We start from the raw sequence: 21,386 nt of genomic DNA, 5'->3' as shown, positions 1-21,386 counted from the left end.
TTTTGGTGACTAACAGTATATAGTTGTACAGTAGGCCATTGCTGTATCTTGCAGCTCTGTGTCACTGCAAGTATCCATCCATTCCATTTTCTTCCAGTGATTTGGACCAATAATACCATTGATTAGAACGGATAATTCCAGTGATTTTGTCATTTTCTTCCAGTGATTTGGACCAATAATACCATTGATTAGAACGAATAATTCCTGTGATATTGAGGTGTTTGTGTCGCTTAGCTTAGCCGTCCAGCGACCGCAGTGCACCTCTTTTTCTCTTTTCCTTGCATCATGTGCTGTTTGGGGCCAATTTTTTGAAGTGCCATCCTGTCTGACACTGCAGTGCCACTCCTAGATGGGCCAAGTGTTTGTGCCGCCCTCTTGGGTCGCTTTGCTTAGTCATCCAGCGACCTCGGTGCAAATTTTAGGAGTAAAAATAGTATTGTGAGGTTAGAGGTGTTCAGAATAGACTGGAAATGAGTGGAAATTGTGGTTATTGAGGTTAATAATACTATAGGATCAAAATTACCCCCAAATTCTACGATTTAAGCTGTTTTTGAGGGTTTTTTTTTAAAAAACACCCGAATCCAAAACACACCCGAATCCGACAAAAATTTTTCAGGGAGGTTTTGCCAAAACGCGTCCGAATCCAAAACACGGCCACGGAACCGAATCCAAAACCAAAACACAAAACCCGAAAAATGTCCGGTGCACATCTCTAGTTAAAACATACCTCCCAACATGACTCTCTTCAGGAGGGACTGAATGCTCTGCTCCTGGACTTTTCTCTTCATTTATGATGTTTAGCGGCACCTGTTTTAAACAGGTTAATGGATAAGAAAGGTGTTTCACCACAAGTGATCGTAATCATAAATTAAGAGGGAAGTCTAGGAGCAGAGCATTCTGTCCCTCCTGGAGAGGGTCATGTTGGGAGGTATGGTTAAAAGCCCGTCAAAATGATGGACACCAGGGCCGGATTATAGGAGGGTGAAGGTTGCTACTCACACAGGAGCTGCCAGGTGTGTGGAAGTCCTGCTGCTGGGAGCTGGGGCTCTGTCATGCTGAAGGTGTAGTGTTAGCCTTTTATATATATAGATGCTGTATATGTGTATATATATATGTGTATATATATATATATATATTTAGATGCTGTATATCTGTAATGGGCAGGCTATAAAGTCGCACATGTAAGCTCATCAGTCCCTGCACAGATCCCGGCCAGTCTGAGGGTAGAGAACACCAGTAGCCACCAGCAGCTGGGCATGGCCATGCAGAGTGTGAGAGGGGTGAGCACAGAACCCCACCCCTTCGCCGGCGCACAGTATATATAAAGCAGTTGAGCCGATTATCTGCCTTTTCTTCACCCACATCATCTGCAGTCCCAGCGCTGATCCCTCCTCCTCCCAGTCACCGCACTGCTCACCCCGCACAGAGTCTTACCCCTTCCTGCCGGACTGGGGTGCAGAGTATGTGGTATAGGGTGGGAGCAGTATATGGAGGAGGGAGGTGCCTTGTATATATGGGGCAGTATATGGAAAGGTTTGAGGGTGCAGTGTAGATATAGGGGCAGTATATGGTTGGGGTTGCAGTGAACATTGTGTGTGTGTGTGTGTGTGTGTGTGTGTGTGTGTGTGTGTGTGTGTGTGTGTGTGTGTGTGTGTGTGTCCCTAATGGTGCTCCATCAGGCGCCCTCCAGTGGCCTCCGGTGGCACCAAAGAGGTGAGGAGCATATATATATTTATAATCAGTTAACCGTAAGTGGAAATCAAACAAAAGGATAGAAAACCCAGTCAATTTGAACATGAAAGGTTGTTATAAATGACAACTGCCACACCAAAAACCTACCTATGCCCCCACTCTCTCTCTCAGCACCCTCTCTCCCTATTCAGCAATTGTGAAACAGTCAGATCAATATTTTAATTAATTAATTAGCAGCAGTCTGTAACATCTCCCTGCATGATCACTTTCACTTTTATTTGATCCGTGTAGCGGCCTCTAGTGGCCACCGATTCACATAACAGAGGAGAGGAGCAGCTTATCCTTTTATTGTATAGGATACCTTCCCTTTAAACCAGGACGCTCATGGATTACACAGGTTCTGGGGCTAATTTAAAAAAACAGGTGAAATGCAGTATTTAAGTCAGCCAGCCACAGAAACTGTGTAATTTATGAGTGTCCCGGTTTAAAGGCATGGTATGGTAATCATAGCAATAAATCTCCAAAAAGGAATACAGAATGAGGGCCTTATTCAGCTTGGATCGGAGATGCGATTTGATAGCATTCTCCCAATCCGCTGATCAGTGAGCAAGTGCAGGGCCCACTCTGCTTGTGCACCAGTCGGGAGATGCAACGCTTCTGCCTGATTGACAGGAAGAGGTATTCACGGGGGCCATATACACATTACCGCTTACCGTGGCTCACCGCCGCTGCCGCCCCACCAGGCCACTGAGGGTGCAGCGACTTACCCAGCCGTGTACCCCGCATATGCATGGGGCCGGCTCTGGTTACAGTATGTCTGGAATAAACCATATTGCCATGCAAGGGGAGCAAATACATTTATATTTTTTCTGTGCAGGGTAAATACTGTCTGCTTTTGCATGCTGCCCACAAAACTTAGACAGCTTTATTTTTACTGAAAAAAGAAATGGATATGGAGTGAACCTGGGGGCACTGTCGTGGTCCTAGATAAATAATGATGGTAAATACTTATCTCTGGATGTTTCTTCTGTTGTGTCTTAATTGTAATGTATATTCTTTGCGATGGATAGAAGACTCAGCTTGATGGATTTCTTGATGTTTCTTCTGTCGTGTTTCAATATAATATATGATCCTGTCTTGGGTAGCATTATTTTTACACTGCAAATTAGATTTCAGTTTTAGCACACCCCACCAAAATCTAAATCTCTTTGCACGAGTTACATCTGCCCCACCTGCAGCACAACATGTCTTTGCCCAGCTGCTTGCTTTTTTGCTTTGCTGACAAACATGAATCAGGCCCAAGTTACAGTATATATGAAACATAAATACATTTCTTGGATGTACATAATATTTGTTTCCAGCACAAAATTATAAAAAAATATTGTATAAAATGACCTTCAGGTTATGTGTATAAGGTGTCTATGAAACATAAATGTATTTTTACATCAGGATATCTCATTGGGATCTGTTCAATTTTCTGGCTGTCGGGATCCTAGCGGTCAGGATACCAACGCCAGAATCTCGCCAGCCGCCAATGCCACCAACCGGAATCCCTGCAAAACAGGACTATTCCCACTTGTGGGTGTCCACTACACCCATAGAGTGGGAATAGATCCTGTGGTCAGTGCAGTGAGCCACCGAGCCCACAGTGTGGCGAGCTCAGCGTGGCAACTGCAGCGAGTCTGCAAGGGGACACTTTGAGCTCGCCCACTGCCGACATTCTGGTGGGTGGGATGCTGCTGTCGGGATATGGACAGCCGGCATCCCGCCCGCTGGTAAATCATATGTATTCCATCTCACTATGCAACTTGTATTAGTCTGAATTGTAATATATTCAAAACTTGAAAGAGGGCAGTCGCCAGTCTTCTGTTGTAGACAAAAATCACATTTTATTTACACCATGTGCATGACACAAAAACATATTGGACCCACAAGGATCTGTTTCAATACCAACCCCGTATCCAGCAACAAGTGCATATCCTCCAACATTTTACACATAAAAATCGGTACAAAATCAAAATGGGGCGTGGTCACGGGTAAAGGGGGCGTGGCCACACTATTTTCCTATACTTTCAATGTAAGTTTGGAGAGCCAAAAATCGGTACAGACCATAAAAAAAAGGTACTGTACCTGCCAAAAAGGTACGGTTGGAAGGTATGCAAGTGCAATGAGTGGCACAATGAACCAGTATATCCTACAGTAATGAGACAATACAAAACACCTGTATTTACAAACCATACAGAGGCGGAACTACCGCCAGTGCAACCAGTGCGTTGCACTCGTGCCCGCCTCTGTCCAGGGGCCCAAAGCATGTAATGAGTCAAACTGACTCATTACATGCCGCTGTGTGCTGCGGGCAACCGCTGCCTGCAGCGCACAGCCGCCCGGACAGGAGAGGAGCAGCGGTACGGGGGAGAAGCAGGAGGAGGGAGGTGGAGGAGGGAGCCGCAGCAGCGCTTTACTACTGGTTGAGGCGCTGCTGCTGCTGCTGGCCCTCTGCTTCACTATAGGCTGTCTTCCGAGAACAGCCTATAGTGAAGCAGAGGGGCAGCAGCAGCAGCGCCTCCACCAATAACACAGCAGTGCTACTGCTCCCTTCTCCACCTCCCTCCTCCTCCTTCTCTCCTGCCCGGGAATCGTGAGTGACCAGAAGCTGCACCGAGGAGCCTGAGGCAGCGGAGAGGGTAAGTATAATTCATTCTTTCTTTCTTTTCTGTTCTTTTCTTTTCTTTCTTATCTTTCTTTCTTTCTACAAAAAGGGGGACTGTCTGCCTCAATGTGTAAAAAGGGGGAATCTGTCTGCCACAATGTGTAAAAAGGGGGGAATCTGCTTGCCGCAATGTGTAAAAAGGGGGAATCTGCCTGCCGCAATGTGTAAAAAGGGGGATGCTGTCTGCCGTAATGTGTAACAAGGGCACGCTGTCTGCCGTAATGTGTAACAAGGGCACGCTGTCTGCCGTAATGTGTAACAAGGGCACGCTGTCTGCCGTAATGTGTAAAATGGGGACGCTGTCTGCCGTTATGTGTAAAAAGGGCACGCTGTCTGCCGTTATGTGTAAAAAGGGGGACGCTGTCTGCCGTAATGTGTAAAAAGGGGATGCTGTCTGCCGTAATGTGTAAAAAGAGGAATCTGTCTGCCGTAAGGTGTAAAAGAGTCTCTACCTGGTGTAGTGGTGCTACTGTGCGGCGTAAATTGAATAATGGAGACTACTGTGCACCGTTTTATGAATTGGTATTATTTTGTGGCCACACCCCTTCCCCACGAAGCCACGCCACTATGTATTTTTGCACGCGCCTACGGCGCGCACTGCCCCTGTTTTGCATGCAGGGGTGGGGCTCCGATGCCGTTTCTTGCACACAGTGCTAAAATGTCTAGTTACGGCACTGTTGCTAGGTATCCATTTCTCTGGCCCTGAACAGGTCCCCCTCACCAGATCCTCTCCAGGGGTGAGGGGGTGGACTTGGATGGGATGGGGGGCCCAAAGCATTTTGTAGCACCTGGGCCCACCGCTCGCTAGTTCCGCCACTGAAACCATATCACATCATTTAGTGAAATACTATGCGGAACCACATATGTCCAGTTGAATAGCACTTGTAGATTCTCAACACACTATAAACTATGCGTCCACATAAAAAAGGAGCCAACATGGGCCCTCATTCCGAGTTGGTCGCTGAGATTCATCGCATCGCAAATGTACGAAAACTAAGTGTCTGCGCATGCGCAAAAGCGTAAATACGCATGCGCGAGTACATACGTACGACATTAGTGCAAAACTGCCAAATTTAAACCAACACGTAACTGGCAAACGAAAACGAGGAGTGGCGGAGGCGTGGCGGAGGCGAGACTTCGCAATGCTCCGACATGGGCGTGAAAGTGGGCGTACAGTGTGGGAGTATGCAACTCGCAATGGGCGTGTTTTTCGCAATTATACCTTGTCGCTGTTAAATCTAACATAGGAAACCGTAGCAACCTTCACGCAGCAGCCGAGTAGGTCTGCAGTTACTCTACATTTGCGAAGTACTGTTACCAAGTGTGTATGCAGTAATTAGCTGTTAATTGGAGAGCACATTCATCTGATGGCCAATTACTAGCTAATTACTGCGCAGATGAAAGTTAGCAAATAGCAATTGTCTGAACCAACATTACATGTTTATTCTATTCACATATAAATCACACACACTGCCAAATAAGGTTGTTTTTAGTGTTAAAGTTGGTGTGTAAACATTTTTTTTTTTAATGTTTGTAAGAATAACAAATACAAACAAGTGAAATAAACATTTAAATGTAAAGCTGCAACATTTTTGCTAAAGAAACCCACAACCAAATAATGCAGCATACCCTTTCATTTTGTCAGAAATGTAACATTAATTTTTGTTTATAATATTTGACAATGTTTTAAATGATGTCCTGTTGATCAATAGATAAATCTAAAAAGTGTTGTGTCAGTTTACTTAATATGGACATTAAAGTGTGGTGCAAAGCATACCTGTATTTGTTGGATGATGCAATTTTGTGGGAGAAATTGCAGATTGGTCCACAAGTGTCTATATGCTGACCTAATTTTTCTGGAACTAACATTTACCTAATGCATTACCTTGAATAAATTGCACAATTTTTAAATAATTTTTTTTTATTACTGTAGTAAGATTTCACAACATGAAAACAACATGGCTACACGTGAGTCTCACAGGCAGAGATGGACCAAGCAGCAAGCATATGGCACTGACACAAATGATAGAGCAGAACTTAGTACTCTGCAAAATTCAGCTTCTGACTAAATTATAATTTGTAATCAAAAATAATACATATTACACACCCTGCCACACAAAAATTTGGACACAACTGAGAAAGAATTAGGATCCACCACACAAACACAACAATACATAGCACACTAGTAAGAGGAAGATGGCTCTGGTGTTTATACCCAAAAACTCACAGGCTACAATACCTCCAAACATAAATAATACATTTCACTAAGAGGGAGTTATCCATTCTGGCCACACAAGCCAACTCCAAAATAACATAGAGGCAACATGAAAAACATGGGTGCTGGCCATCTGGAGAGACATCACTTTCTTTTTTTTCTCCCCGCCTGAGGCTGTTCTTCTTGGCTTGGTCTGCGGAGCGACCTTCGTTGGGCCTGCCCAGTGGGCTGTTCTTCCTGGGCAGGGGCAGGGGAGGGAGCCGATGTGGGTGGCTCTCTGCCACTGTGGGCAAGGGAGACAGCGATGGCCTGGAGCCCTTGCAAGATGTTATTTGCAAGGCTTTGGAATGAGGAGGCAAGTTGTTCTTGGCCCTGCCTGATCTCTGCCAGACCTTGGCAGAGTTGAGCAACACCTTGCTCAACACTGGTTCGGTGCTCAGTGAGCCGGACAGCTATCTGGCTTACCTCCCGGAGGATCCCGTCTTGAAACGCATTTAGGCTCTCACCATACCTAGCGATTTCAAGCAGGATCTCCGGGATAGCAGAGGGTTGGGTGGGGGGGCCAGTAGGAACCTGCAGAGGTGGGATTTGTGGCCCCACACTGGCAGACCCACTAGGTCCCTCCACCTCAGCCTCAGCCACATAACCCTCCTGTGACTCAAACTAAACATCACCCTGTGCTGTGTTTTGTGGCAAGCAAATAGAAGAATGTGTGGGAAAAGAGTACAATAAAAAATTAGATTTAATTTTATAAATACTGTTTAAATTGCAGACAAATACATGTGTAAACTTACCTGGCAAGTCATGTCCCGTCAGGATCTCAGGCAGGTCCGTGTCCATATTAGACACCCCTTGGGCCTCCTCATAACTGACACAGGCCATCGCCATCTCCTCCAAGTCTGTATACTCCACAGCGACAGATGGTCCTCCCCCTGTAGCCCTTGAGGCATTCCACTCCGCAGACCTCTTTGCCTTCAGGCGGGATTTGAAGTCGGCCCACCTACATATGTATTGTGAAAGAGGGGCAAAGTAGAGTATTATTATTTGTGTATGTAAATATCTAGGACACATGTTCGGCTTCTGTTTGCTATACATAACATCACATGTCACTACATTTTTAAGACAACTTAGCACAGAAAAAGGACTGGCAAGATGCACTTACCGTCGTCTAACTTCCTGCGATGTTCTGACGACAGAGCCAACTTCATTCACAGAATGTGTGATGTCCCTCCAGATGCGATCTTTTGTAGCAGCACCCATGTTTTTGGGGCCTCTATGTACTTTGGACTTGGCCTGCGTGACCAAGACACGCAACTCCCTCTTAGTGAATGCTGGCTGTCTTTTCTTACGTCTGGAGGTAGCCTGTGAGGTTTCTTCCTGCTGCTCCTCACCATCTTCCTCCTCACTAGCAGCTTCTGTCTGTTGTGTTTGTGTGGCTAATGCTGATTCCTCCTCAGTTTGTCCAGTATGTGTGTGTGGCAGGGTATCCCCACTCAATTGTTGGGGCTCAGAAGCAGACATTTGCAGAGTACTAGGTCCTGCCTCTTCACAATCCGCAGAGGCGTATTCCAACATCCGTTTCTGGCACTCTAGGCGTTTTTTCGCCAATGCCATCTGCTGCTCTGCAATGCGGGCCATCTCTGCTGCTATTTCCTCACGAGAAGCCATGTTTGCGATGACGTGTGTACGCCGAGGTGTGTGCTTATTTATACCTACGTGCGGGGCGTTCATTCACACAGGTGTACAGTGTTAATCTTGGTAATGATTGCACTGCTTATTTAAGGGCCTACTTTGCACGCTGTGAGTGTTGGTAGTTTGGAGTTTGTATTTGTCAGTTTGGAGTTTGTTGGGCTGTGCGTGAAGGTGCTATTGTGCTTTTCAGAGTGAGTAATTGTCAAGCATACATTTGTCCGTTTGTTCGCGTTTAGAATATAGACGGTATAGCATTATTTTTGCGAAAATCCGTTTGTGAGTATTCGTGCATTCGTCTTGTTCCTAATTTTTTATAAAAATTATATTTTTGAGGATTATTTGTAATTCTTTTTATCACATATATATTTGGTTTGTCCATTTTTTACACTAAACCTGTGCTTCAGTGTTGCTGTTTTGTGGACTAATGTTACTATGTTGATCTTACTGTAATTTTTGTTCTCTTGTAGGTGTATTTTTTTGGGTGAAGTAACCCCTTTTTGTTGATTTCAAGGAGTGTGATCTATAACTCGAATTTGCCTGTTGTTTTCTTTGGAGCAGGTAAGTGCCCTTGGCCTGTGTTGGTGCCTGTTTGTGTTAATGGTCTCTATGTTGTTTTTAATGTAATTTTTGTTCTCTTGTAGGTGTATTTTTTTGGGTGAAGTAACCCCTTTTTGTTGATTTCAAGGAGTGTGATCTATAACTCGAATTTGCCTGTTGTTTTCTTTGGAGCAGGTAAGTGCCCTTGGCCTGTGTTGGTGCCTGTTTGTGTTAATGGTCTCTATGTTGTTTTTAATGTAATTTTTGTTCTCTTGTAGGTGTATTTTTTTGGGTGAAGTAACCCCTTTTTGTTGATTTCAAGGAGTGTGATCTATAACTCGAATTTGCCTGTTGTTTTCTTTGGAGCAGGTAAGTGCCCTTGGCCTGTGTTGGTGCCTGTTTGTGTTTGTTCAAAGTGTTTTGCTTATGTTTGTCTGCCATCTTGATAATAAATGTTAAATTTATTTCAAGGATTGTTGTGCAAAGTAGTGCTGTTCTTGCCTGTACTAGCTACTAAAGGGATAACTTTGGTTGTTGTTTTGTAATTTATTTTTAGCCTATTTTGCTTAAATTTTTCGTCGTTGTTTGTGATGTGTTTGATGCTCTGAGTATTGTGTTTTTTTTTTTTTTATATTAAAATGATTTTAAAATATGTAGGTTTCAAACTTTTAATTTGTTTTTTTCCTTTTTGGTATCATTTTCATTTTGATCCTGAATTGAACACAGAAAATATGTCTTATGCTCCTGCAGTAAGTTGACACCCCCTTTTTTTAAAAATGTTTTGTTGTATATTTTCTGAGCTTTGCTTTTGTCTTATTCAACATATCTGTTATATTTTTTTAAAGTGTGTGATGTCAGTGTTTATCGCAGCAGAAGCCCTACCTCCCCAACCCACGGCAGCACTCCCACCCCAACCGCCAGCCCCACAACCACAACCGGCTCCTCATCAACCAAGGCAACGGAGGCGTGCTAGGCCACCAATTTTCCAACCCCGTGTCCTACTTTTTGGGATGCCAGATGATGTTGTTGTGCGTAGATACAGGCTGCCACCACATCTAATCCTAGACACTCTCTCCATAATAGAGAGTGATCTGGAGTCTTCAATTCGGTATCCTACAGCAATACCACCATTGACACAATTCCTTGCTGTGTTACATTTTTTGGCTACAGGCTCTTATCAGCATGTGGTTGGAGACCTGGCTGGCATGTCGCAGGGCCAGTTCAGTAAGGTCCTGCGGCGTGTCTGCCAGGCTTTCCTAAAGCGTGTGAAGCAATTTATTGCTATGCCTTTGGATGTTGGTGCCCTAGATGTGGTGAAGCGGCAATTTGAGGAAGGTGGTAGTCGCTTCCCACATGTTATTGGGGTTGTGGATGGCACACATGTAGCTATTCAGCCACCAAGACATAATGAAGAAATTTTTAGAAACAGGAAACTGTTTCATTCTCTGAATGTAATGGTTGTTTGTGGGCCATCCCTCCAGATCCTTTCCCTGAATGCAAAGTTTCCAGGAAACTCCCATGATGCGTATGTCATTAGACAATCAGGGATATGGCACAGATTAAGATCAAGTCAACGAGCAGACATGTGGTTATTGGGTGAGTTGGCCCACTATTTTTTGCCTAAAATTACTAATTTTTACAAAATATACTCTTTCTAATTTTTTATTCTCATCAAACAGGAGACCGTGGATATCCTTGCACCCCCTTGCTCATGACTCCTTACCGTAATCCCAGGCCAGGACCACAGACGGCATTTAACTCCGCGCTTACTGCCACTAGGCAGCTGGTGGAGCGCACAATTGGGGTCCTTAAAGGCCGGTTTTGTGTGCTCCACCGCACTGGTGGCGACATCATGTATTCGCCGGAGATGGCAAGTAAACTAGTGGTCCTGTGCGCTATACTACACAACGACAGAGGAATTGCCTGATGAGGAGCCAGGGGTTGTCCGACACTTCGGTGGGGGGAGTGTTACACGGAGGGGGAGCCAAGTCAGGGCAAGCATTGTTGCAGAATATTTCAGGTATAGTTTTTTTTTTTTTTTTATTCTAACAAAAAAAACACAGTATGCTTATATTCATTTTGTAATTTTGAATTTTTTAAAGCTATTGTAAGGTCATTGTGTAATTATTTTGGTGTGTGGGAATCTGTAATATTTTTGTTAAAAAATATCCGTAAACAGGTTAAGCTTACAATGTGTTATTTGCAAATATAATAATGTTATGTTGCTAAATAGTGTCCTTATTTGTTTTGTTTCCTAAAAACATGTTTTTTGAAACAAACACACAAACAAATTAAAATGAATGTTGACCACTTTGTGACTGTCCAGCTGAATGATCACACAAACTGTGGTGAGTACACAGATATGTTTTGAAATTTAAACAAAACTGTGTGTGTGTCTGTGTCTGTGTTTGTGTTGGGGTTTTTTTTTTTTTTTTTTTTCCTTCTGCGACTGCGTATTTCCGCTCGTGCGATTTAACACTCTGCTCTTCCCAGCATTGCAAAGATCAATAAAGTTATTAGAAATGACAGCATAGATTTTGGACCAATCACATGCTAACAGACACTATAAATATATGCCCAAATAAGGAAAACGCCATTGCCATGATGCGTGCGGCACCTTTCACCAGGCGGGAGCTCCGCGTCCTGGTTGCGGTGATGGACCGCCGTGTAGGCCGCGTTGGGCGCTTCATCCCAAATCGGGTTAAGCGCGAGGCCTGCGCGGAGGTCCGCCACCTACTGCGGTCTCGCGTCCGCAGCAGGCGGACAATCATCCAGCTGGAGAGGAGATGGAGTGATCTCCGCAGGAGGACTCCAGAACTGTTGGCGGAGATCCGCCAGCAAATCAGGGAAATGCATGCACGCAGTAAGTTACATTACATAAGATTATTAGCATAAAATTTGCAAATTTACACTAAGTGGTAGGCTAATAGCAACACTGAGTGAACAATTTATAAAAATAGGACAGTGTGTGTGGTTAGGGCAAACAGTACTGACTGTGTCAAAGTGTTACCAAACAAGTGCATGTTGTACAGAATTAATACCCAGGCAGGAAACTGTACCCAAAAACTTGATCAGTGGTGTCTATATAATAAGGTGGCTTGAATAGTGATCTGGTGATGTTGCCTAGACCAATCACTATGACTCAATGGAATAGATTAAGGAATGAGCGTCCAAATAATTTTTTTGAAACATTTTGGTTGCTGGGGCCAACATGAAGAGGATTTTAAAATGTGTTGTTAAAAAAAAAAAAAAAAAATGTGTTTTTTACATGGAACAGAACAGTGTAATTTACAAATGTTTAGTATGTAATTTAACATGCAAATAAAATTTACCAACAAATATCATTATAGGACGACCACAACGGCAAAGACATCCAGTGAGCCCACATCAGGCAGCTTCTCAGCCCCCTTCCCCTTCTCACTCCCCCTCCACTTCCCAGTCCCCCTCCCCTTCTCACTCCCCCTCCACTTCCCAATCCCCCTCAGCTTCCCAGTCCCCCTCAGCTTCCCAGGCCCCCTCAGCTTCCCAGGCCCCCTCAGCTTCCCAGGCCCACTCCCCTTTCCACTCCCCTTCTCAGCCCACCTCTCCTTCTCTTTCTGTGACCCCTTCTACTCCTTCCCAGTCCCCTTCTCCTTCTACTTCCAACTCCCCTTCTCAGCCCCCCTCACCCTCTATTGGCCTAACATTCTCTCCGCCCCCCTCGCCCTCTCAATCAGACCCACCCTCAGAAATTAGATTCCCAAACCCTCCTCCTTACCCCATCTCTCCTCCTTCCCCAAACCCTCCTCCTTCACCCATCCAGCCTCCTTCCCCCATCCCTCCTCCTTCACCAATCCCTCCTCCTTCCCCCATCCAGCTGCCTTCACCACCCACAGAATGGGCAGAAGAAGCCCCTGATGGGGTCAGTGGTGACCCTAATGTTGCTGAGGAAAGTAAGTGTTTTTACATTTCAGTTCAAAATATGACCTACTTACACTTACAATGTACAAACATGCACTGTTGTACTGTTTTAAATCAGCTAGCAAGGTACACATTTTCATTAATTATTGATGGTGTTCATGTTGCATTGATATTTTTTAGAGTATCATTATATGTAGTGTTTATGTGTGCAATGTGTTGTGTGTCCACTCAAGGTCGACACTAATTAGTTTGACAGGGTTGCCAGGACTACATAGTTTAATATGTGTTTATTTATCACAAAAACATTTATAGCTGAGTGCAGTTTAGTATGTTGTTAGTGTTTAACACTTGTGCCTCTCTATTCATAATGTTTGCACTTTCAAAACACATGCTTCACTTTGTTAGCAAGCAAAACAACACAATGATTTGTGGTGTTAAAGTTACACTCACAAAATGCTAATTTGTAAAAATTAAACCGGTTTTACCTTATTTCGGAAACTGGATTTACATGGATTGTGGGCATGCTAGGATATGTAGTCCTTCTGAAGATGTTGATATGCAGTGTGATCATGCAGGACCAAACCTCCTTAAATTTAATTCTCTTCAGTCCAGATGTGAATGAATGGCAACATGGTGTTACATTTACTAAGATGGTAGTTATCTTTAACATGGGATGTTGACCATAGCAACCAATAACATTAGAAATTAAATTGTTATGCCCACTTTTACAAGATAACATGTTTAATTTGTTTGTTTGCTATGGTCTACTTCCCATCTTAAATTGAACTCCCGTAGTAGAAAATGGACAACATGGTGTGGTTCACTTTCTAGTTTTAAAAAAAAACATTGCTGAGCAGGATTGTGTATTATGCTACTGATTTAGCCTTAAAGCAGCCATGATGTAGTCACTTAGGCATTAAAGCAGGCCTGTCCAAACTGCGGCCCTCATGCTGGAGAAAAAATACACATCCCAGCATGCCCTGACACAGATTTTGCATTCTCTGACCACAAAACTGGGAAAAGGCATGCTGGTAGATGTAGTTTCACAACAGCTGGAGGCCAGCAGTTTTGACAGGGTTCACTACGGCTGGCCGGCGGTCGGGCTCCCGGCGACCAGCATCCCGGCGCCGGGAGCCCGACCGCCGGCTTACCGACAGCTTGGCGAGCGCAAATGAGCCCCTTGCGGGCTCGCTGCGCTCGCCACGATACGGGCACGGTGGCGCGCTACGCGCGCCACACTATTTTATTCTCCCTCTATGGGGGTCGTGGACCCCCACGAGGGAAAATAAGTGTCGGTATGCCGGCTGTCGGGCTCCCGGCGCCGGTATACTGAGCGCCGGGAGCCCGACCGCCGGCAAACAGAAGACCACCCGTTTTGACATGCCTGCATTTAAGTGTGCTTTGTGCCTTTCTTGGATAATAAGTAATGTAATTCAGTTATTAATGTTTCTGTTGCTTCTTAATTTCAGATGTTGCAGTTGGAGATCCAACAAGTTTTGGAGGCATTATTGCCAGAATGCGACAACACCTGCATGGTGTTTTAAGTTGTCTGGATGATTTAGAAAAATTTTCATGATTTTGTTTTTTTGCAAAAAATTTTTATGTTTTAAAAAATATAAAAAATAAAAAAATTATGATTCAAGTTAACCGGGTGTTGTGCTTATTAATGCAAAAAAGGATCAGCAGAATGGCAGGCAGAAATAGTTTCAATTAAACATTACTCACATGTAACGTAAGTTTACAATTAAAAAATCAGTTAGGAGATTATTGTGTTAATAAACATGTAAACACCTTCATTCACAAACAACATCTTTTAAAAAAGATAAACAAATTTTTAAAATATAATAGTTTTTTTTAAAAACACTTTTACATGTTGATGGCCAATTATGGCAACAAAGTGTTAATCTGTTTTTTTGGCATGACTTAATTGTTTAGGAACATTATCAATCATTACACTAATTGGATTCGTAATTGACAAGGGCTTGTGTACTTTAAAATGAAAGGGGTAATTTCACTTAATCGCAAAAAAAACTTTCATTTTGAGTTTTACCTTAAAAGTGTGCAATTTTAATGAAAAATGAGTAAATCTACTAAAACTTAGTATTTTTACGATGAAATATGTTTTATTGCGAAGGCTTCGCAATGCTGCGATGGTTTCGCATTACTGCGATGTCATTTGGCGTACGCCCACTTTGTGTAATACTGCGTACGAATGTGCAAAAATATGTTGGGGGCGGATGTTCGCAAATTTACTACACTAACGCAACTTTGCGAATATGTAGTGCGACCGAAAAACTGAGCGATCAACTCGGAATGACCCCCATGGTTAAAATGTTGTAAACAAAATATTCGTCATCGCAGATTCTTACGTGCATTCCACTCTTTATTTGAGGTACTATATTTTACACAAGTGAAAGAAAATAATGGTCTTTTAGGTAAAAAAAAAAAATTCAGTGCCTCCTCTGTCACAGGCCAATGTTAGATTTGTAGCTACACCTTTCCTGAGCTCCATTAACTTATTAAACACTGGTTGAAATAGTGATCTATGGCTTACAGTCAGCAACTTACTGAGCTAAGAGGTTTAGGTATAAAATGCTTAAAAAATATGCTCTAATATATTTTCATAACATGAATTTACTTGTCTTATATTGCAAGTGACATGGAAGCACAATACCGGATCAGTGTTGTTCCCAAGCACAACATGAAAATCCACACTCTTCAAATTGTGATTATGTAACGGTTGTTGCAAAACAGCAGCAGCAGAGGGCAGCAGTGTGCAACAGATGCACACAAACTAGAAGAAAAATGAATACCTGCATTATTGTAATTATGTCATTATGGTGCCTATTTATTAAAAAGTTTTACTAAAAAAATGTGAAAGGGGGTGTTTTCACATCCTTTTCACATTATTTCAGTTTGACTCAAATGTATTAAAAGGTTTTTGGAGCAGTTTTTGTGAAAAACTGCTCCAAACCCTTTAATTCACATTTTTTTAGTAATCAGATCGCATTTCCCATGGTTATAATTGAGAGTTTGGTTGATTTTATCACATGACATCCGTAAACTGAGATGTGGTCAGAAATTGGCCCCCTTATAATGTACTACTACTGAAGTGGGTTGTTGTTATCTAGCAGAAACATTTTCATTTTAATTTATATTTTATCCTGTATTAACTAATTGTTTTTGTGTTTCTACCTGTGCTATAAGTGTCTATAACAAGTCAACACAAACTTTGTGAACACTGATTAAATGAGTTTTACAATCACTGATGTGAGTATACTTTTCTATTTTGAATCCTGTAATGAGGACTATTACAGATCCTGACCCCAGACAAGAGAGCTATGACATGGTGCCTCCTGATTGGCTGGCAGGTCCCCAAGTGACAGGAGTCACAAGGGGTCCAGGCATTCGGGGAAAGGGTATCCATATGTACACTTGGATCCCCTTTAGTGTGATAAACAGTGTTTGTTTTTTGGGGTTTTTTTTTGACCCCTGGATGCCTACATGGACTGAAGAGGACCCATCTACACCGGATTAGGTGAATGTAATTTTTTAATTTACAGGTACCCCTTGGATTCTACTTGACAAGGAAACAAGGGCCTCCGTTGGACACTAGGTAAGTATATGTGAGTGTGTAAGTGTGCATGTATGTTTAACTAAAAAATGTTCTTTCACGGTGTGTGTACTTTTTTAATATTTATTTTTCTGTGGAATTACAGGTTCCAGCAGGCACTTTAATGCCCCACATGCTGGTACTTGTGGTTTTCCAAATGCCAGCATGTGGGAAGGCTTGCTTTGACTTGTAGTTCCACAGCAAAAGACAATATTTATTTCTATTTTTTACACTAAGGCTATAAAGTTGCCATTCACAGCCCAGGGGTGGCGGCCATAGCCCCGGACTTCATCCCTGGCCCTTGGGTGCCTGCAGAGGGACCCCTTTATTGAGGGGGTCCCTACTCCCCCAGGGAACCCCGGCCAGCGGTGACTAGTTTGGGGGGGGGGTAATGCCACAGCCACAGGGTCCAGTATAAATGTGTCCCCCCGCTGTGGCATTATCTCCTTTACTAGGAAAGCCCGGCACTGGTTTAAAAAATACGGGTGACCCCTACATCCTTTTTCCCCAGTATTTTTGGAACCATGACCGGTCAAGAGCCCGGTGCTGGTGTGTAAAATACAGGGAGACCATGCGCAATTTTTTCCTCATTATTTTAAGCACCAGGACTGGCTCAAAGAGCCCGAGGCTGGTTATGTTCAGGAGGGGGGACCCCACGCAATTTTTAACTATTACACTCACTTTTACACAGAAAAGCATGCACAGATCTCACTGATCTGCGCGTGATTCCCCAAACACGCCAGCCAAAAGCAGGTCTATTTGAAAGTTCTTCTGCATTAATTCCATGATTTTCCGGCAGTGCTTGGCTATTGTCAGCAATGATTGAGATTACGAATCCTTAGTAAATTCCTGTGTTCTATGAGGAGTATGTGAAAAAAACAACCATGTTTGACTGATGGTCTATTGATTCGTATTTGTGTGAACGACAGTGTATCTCAATACAAATTGCCCCAACACTGCCGTGATTTGTGTTTATTAAATGTTCAAGTTGCGTTTTCGTATGAAATTGCAATCTCGAATGAAATCGTGAGCTTAGTATATTTCCACCACTGTCTGTATGCTATTATCCAGTCACGTTTTATTAGTGTTTCCAATTGTAAAGCCCAAGGTGACCTGTTCTTACGAATCAGGCATTCTTTTACATCATGTGGCCAGACAGTTGCGTTTGCGTCTCTCACTTGGGGTAGAGATGATACCAGGATTGCAGTATGTGAAAATGGCAAGCCAGCAGAAACAGTGTGATGCTCATAAAAGCGTTCATCAAACAGTTTAGTAATGCCTAATTATGTAGCAGCTAAATATCCAAATTAAGAATAAAGACAAAATATACTACCAACAAAATGTATTGTTATTATGTAATAATTGACCATTTACATAATTCCTGGTAAGCATAGTAAGTATGAGATCAGATTTTTGCCAGTAATAAAGTCTTAAAGATTTTTCTCTTTTTCGGGCAGGATGTATGAGATGTGAGTCAAGACCTTTGTCTCTAAATGAATAATACTAGAGAACATCCTTGTTCTTTCACTATATAAATCAGAAAGTATTAGTCACACCATTCTACCTATTATTATTAACTTGTAGCGTTGAAAGATTCTATTTGAAAGGTTAAAACTGCAAAAAGCTGAGTAAATAATGCTTCTGTAGTGTACAGTACATGTGACTGTACTTTTATTCTGTGCATGTCTTAGGTACATGGCTACAGTATATTATAATGTTTGATAATATGACAGGGACGTGCAGTCAGGGGAGGCAGTGCCTCCCTTGTCATTAATGATTAAAATAATACAAAGAAGATACTTATGACACATATTCTGTGTCATAAGTATCTCCTTTATATTATTCTAATCATTATCACAGTGTAAAATGAGGTTGGGAGGCATCGATCGTGGTGCCTCCCGTTGTGAATACGAAAGGTGTGGGAGCGGGCGAGGGCGGGGCCAAGCCATGGGCAGTAAAAGCCCATTGAAATTGGGTGTGGATCTTTAGATCGACAGTGTCTAGGTCGACAATATTTAGGTCAACCACTTTAGGTCAACAGTCACTAGGTCGACAGGGTCAGAAGGTCGACAGGGTCAGAAGGTCGACATGTTCTGGGTCGACAGGTCAAAAGGTCAACATGGGTTTTTTATGTTTTTTTGGTGTCGTTTTCTTCGTAGAGTGACCATGAACCCCAATTAGTGCACCGTGTCCCCTCGCATGGCTCGCTTCACTCACCATGCTTCAGGCAAGGTGCCTCGCTTCGCTCAGCACAGATTACCGTTCCGATCGTAGTCCACGTGGATCGTTAAGTATGAAAAAGTAAAAAAAAAGAAAAACATTTGAAAAACTCATGTCGACCTTTTGACCTGTCGACCTAAAACATGTCGACCTTCTTACCCTGTCGACCTAGTGACTTTCGACCTATAGTGGTCGACCTAAACATTGTCGACCTAGACACCGTCTATCTTCAGACCGGATCCCATTGAAATTACATAGGAAAGCGGCACCATTAGAGGTGCCGCTTTCATACAGGGACGTGCTTTCAACCCATGAAAGCATGCCCCTGTGAGTGAGGCCACAGTGATTGGCCAGCGGATCGGTCACTGGATCTGCTGTCATCACTTGGTGGGCTCCGTGGCAGTGCGGGCGGCAGGATGCGGCGAAGGTGCAGGGGCATGCGGCGGAGGAGTGGGCGGCAGTGGTGGCGGGACGTGACAGCAGGGATCTGAGAACCCTGCCTGCCATTCTGAAGAGTTTGGCAGCAGAGCGGTACCAGTTTCAAAAATGGCAGCTCAGTGTAATTTTTTTAATTCAAGATGGTCGCCGCGAGCCAATCACGACTTGCCACGTCATCGCCCCCTCCAGTTGACTTACAGTATATAAGTCAGCGCGATGCAATGGCGGCAGTCCGATTGCGGAGGAGGAGCAGTGAAGAGCTCCTAAAGAAAGAAGACGCCGTGAAAGTCCTGGATGGGCGGTGGCTATGCTAAAGAGTTTAACAGCTGCCACCCACCAGGTGAAGATGCCGGAAGCCCTGGGTAGGTGGTGGCCATGCAAATGAGCTTAATGGCCGCCACCCCCCAGGTGAAGACGCCGGAAGCCCTGGGAAGGCGGCTGCCACGCAAAAGAGCTTAAAGGCTGCCGCCCCCAGGTGAAGAACCTGAGTTAATAAAACTTTTTTAAAGATGGTGTTATGTTTTTTTTTTTTTTAGATTTTTTTTACAGGTGGACTACAGGTGCCAGCGGGCCCTTTATGTCCGGGCATGCTGGCACTTGTGGTTCTCCAAGTGCCAGCGTGCTGGGGCAGGCTTGCTGGGACCTGTAGGCCACCTGTAAAGAACAATATTAACATACAATGAACCACGCACCCACCGCCACCAGGGGTGCGGGGCATAGCACTGGGCTATCAGCCCAGTGCTAGTTGTTGCTCAGGAAAGGAGGACCCATTTAAAAAAAATTGGCACCCCGCTTTCTGAGGAATTCCAGCCCTGGGCTGACTGGCTTGGGGGGGCACTTTAATGGCATGGCAGGGGGACCCCACACTGAGCGTCTCCCCTGCTATGGCATTATCCCCCCCTGGCTGGTTCTGCCTGGTGCTGGTTTTAGTGATGTGTGTGTGGGGGGGGGGGGGTTGCACTTTTTTTTTCCCTCAATGGGGGGGGGGGGGGTGTTAGCTGCCAGTGCCTCCACAGCCACTGACCTCACCACACGTCACTGTAATATGACTATTATAGTAAACTTCCAGGTTCTAAGTTGTCCAGAAGTTCTCCCTTTCCCTTATAAAGAAGGGTGTAGCTATAAATGAACAAAAGCTTTGTGACTGAGCTTGTGTAACAGTTTACTTTGTGGGCATTTTATTAGGAGTGAACCAAATCAATTGTGTTTCACTTAGAAAAGCCAAACCCATTTTCTCATAATACAATATACTATCATTAAACAGTAATTTAAGTTTTATAACTCGTATGTATGCAAGGATATTCTACAATTATCTTTCCTTTTTGAGGTAAGAGAATCAAATGTGCTTACAAACGACTAAAATTATTTTGAAAAGGAAAGAGCTGTGCGCAGGAGTGTAACAAGGAGCCCTGGTGTCTGTGGCAGCACACAGTATTGTGTCCCTCTTCAGTACCTTCGGAGAAGGGGGCATAGTCAGTGAGCAAAAGGGTATAGCTCGCAGTAGTAGTTGGTATCTGATGAATGTGTGAACTGTAGAGTGTTTGGATACAAAGCCATAATGTAGCAGATAGGGAGTTCAGCAGTAGCGGGTATAGAGGTGCCCATAATGTGGTGGTGGGTATAGAGGGGTCCGCAATGTAGTATAGCGTATAGTAAGTGATGTAGTGTAGGGTATGGGGAGTTCAGTAGTGTCGGGTATAGAGGTGTCCATAATGTAGTGTAGGGAATGGAGGGGTCAATAAAGTAGTGTAGGGTGTAGAGGGGTAAATGATGTAGTGTAGGGTATAGAGGGGCCAGAAATGTAGTGTAGGGTATAAAGGGGCCAGAAATGTAGTGTAGGGTATAGAGGAGTAGGTGATGTAGTGTGGGCTATAGAGGGGTTTTAGTATAGGGTAAAGAGGGGTAAGTAATGTAGTGTAGGGTATAGAGGAGTCAGTATTGTAGTGTAGGGTATAGAGGGGTAGGTGATGTAGCGTAGGCTATAGAGGGGTATTAGTGTAGGGTAAAGAGGGGTAAGTAATATAGTGTAGGCAGGAACGGATTGGCCATTATAGTCACTGGGAACTTCCCCGGGAGGCTGATGGTACTGTGGGGCCGATTGATGCAAGTGGCCCCGCCCCAAGAAGCGAGTCACTCATTCTTTGCAGCCAGTACCTGTCAGCGGCCCGCAGACTGGAGGAGCTCCGTGATTCTGAAATTTCACTCTCCTCCAGCACACTGAATACTGAAAGACAAGCAGGTGGGGAATTTATACCGATCAGTTGAGAGTGAGACTGGGCAGCGTTACCAGGTCTACTGGTTTCACACGCTGCAGCAGACGTGTGGGAGCACCCAGAACCCCCACCCCCCTCTCCGATGGACCACATATG

General features: G+C 43.9%; 1 long non-coding RNA gene across 1 annotated transcript; it reads left to right on the top strand.

Moving 5' to 3' along the window:
- The first annotated feature begins 10,782 nt into the window (after positions 1-10,782).
- On the top strand, positions 10,783-12,437 carry LOC135050935 (uncharacterized). Its single transcript, XR_010241932.1, has 3 exons — positions 10,783-10,866; positions 11,173-11,194; positions 12,197-12,437. It is a non-coding gene; the product is annotated as an uncharacterized LOC135050935 (long non-coding RNA).
- The last annotated feature ends 8,949 nt before the right edge of the window (positions 12,438-21,386 follow it).

This window comes from Pseudophryne corroboree, chromosome 2 (assembly GCF_028390025.1).
Source record: "Pseudophryne corroboree isolate aPseCor3 chromosome 2, aPseCor3.hap2, whole genome shotgun sequence".
NCBI lineage: Eukaryota > Metazoa > Chordata > Amphibia > Anura > Myobatrachidae > Pseudophryne > Pseudophryne corroboree.
Note: the sequence above shows the minus strand (reverse complement) of the source record. Positions and strands in the feature narration are given on the sequence as shown.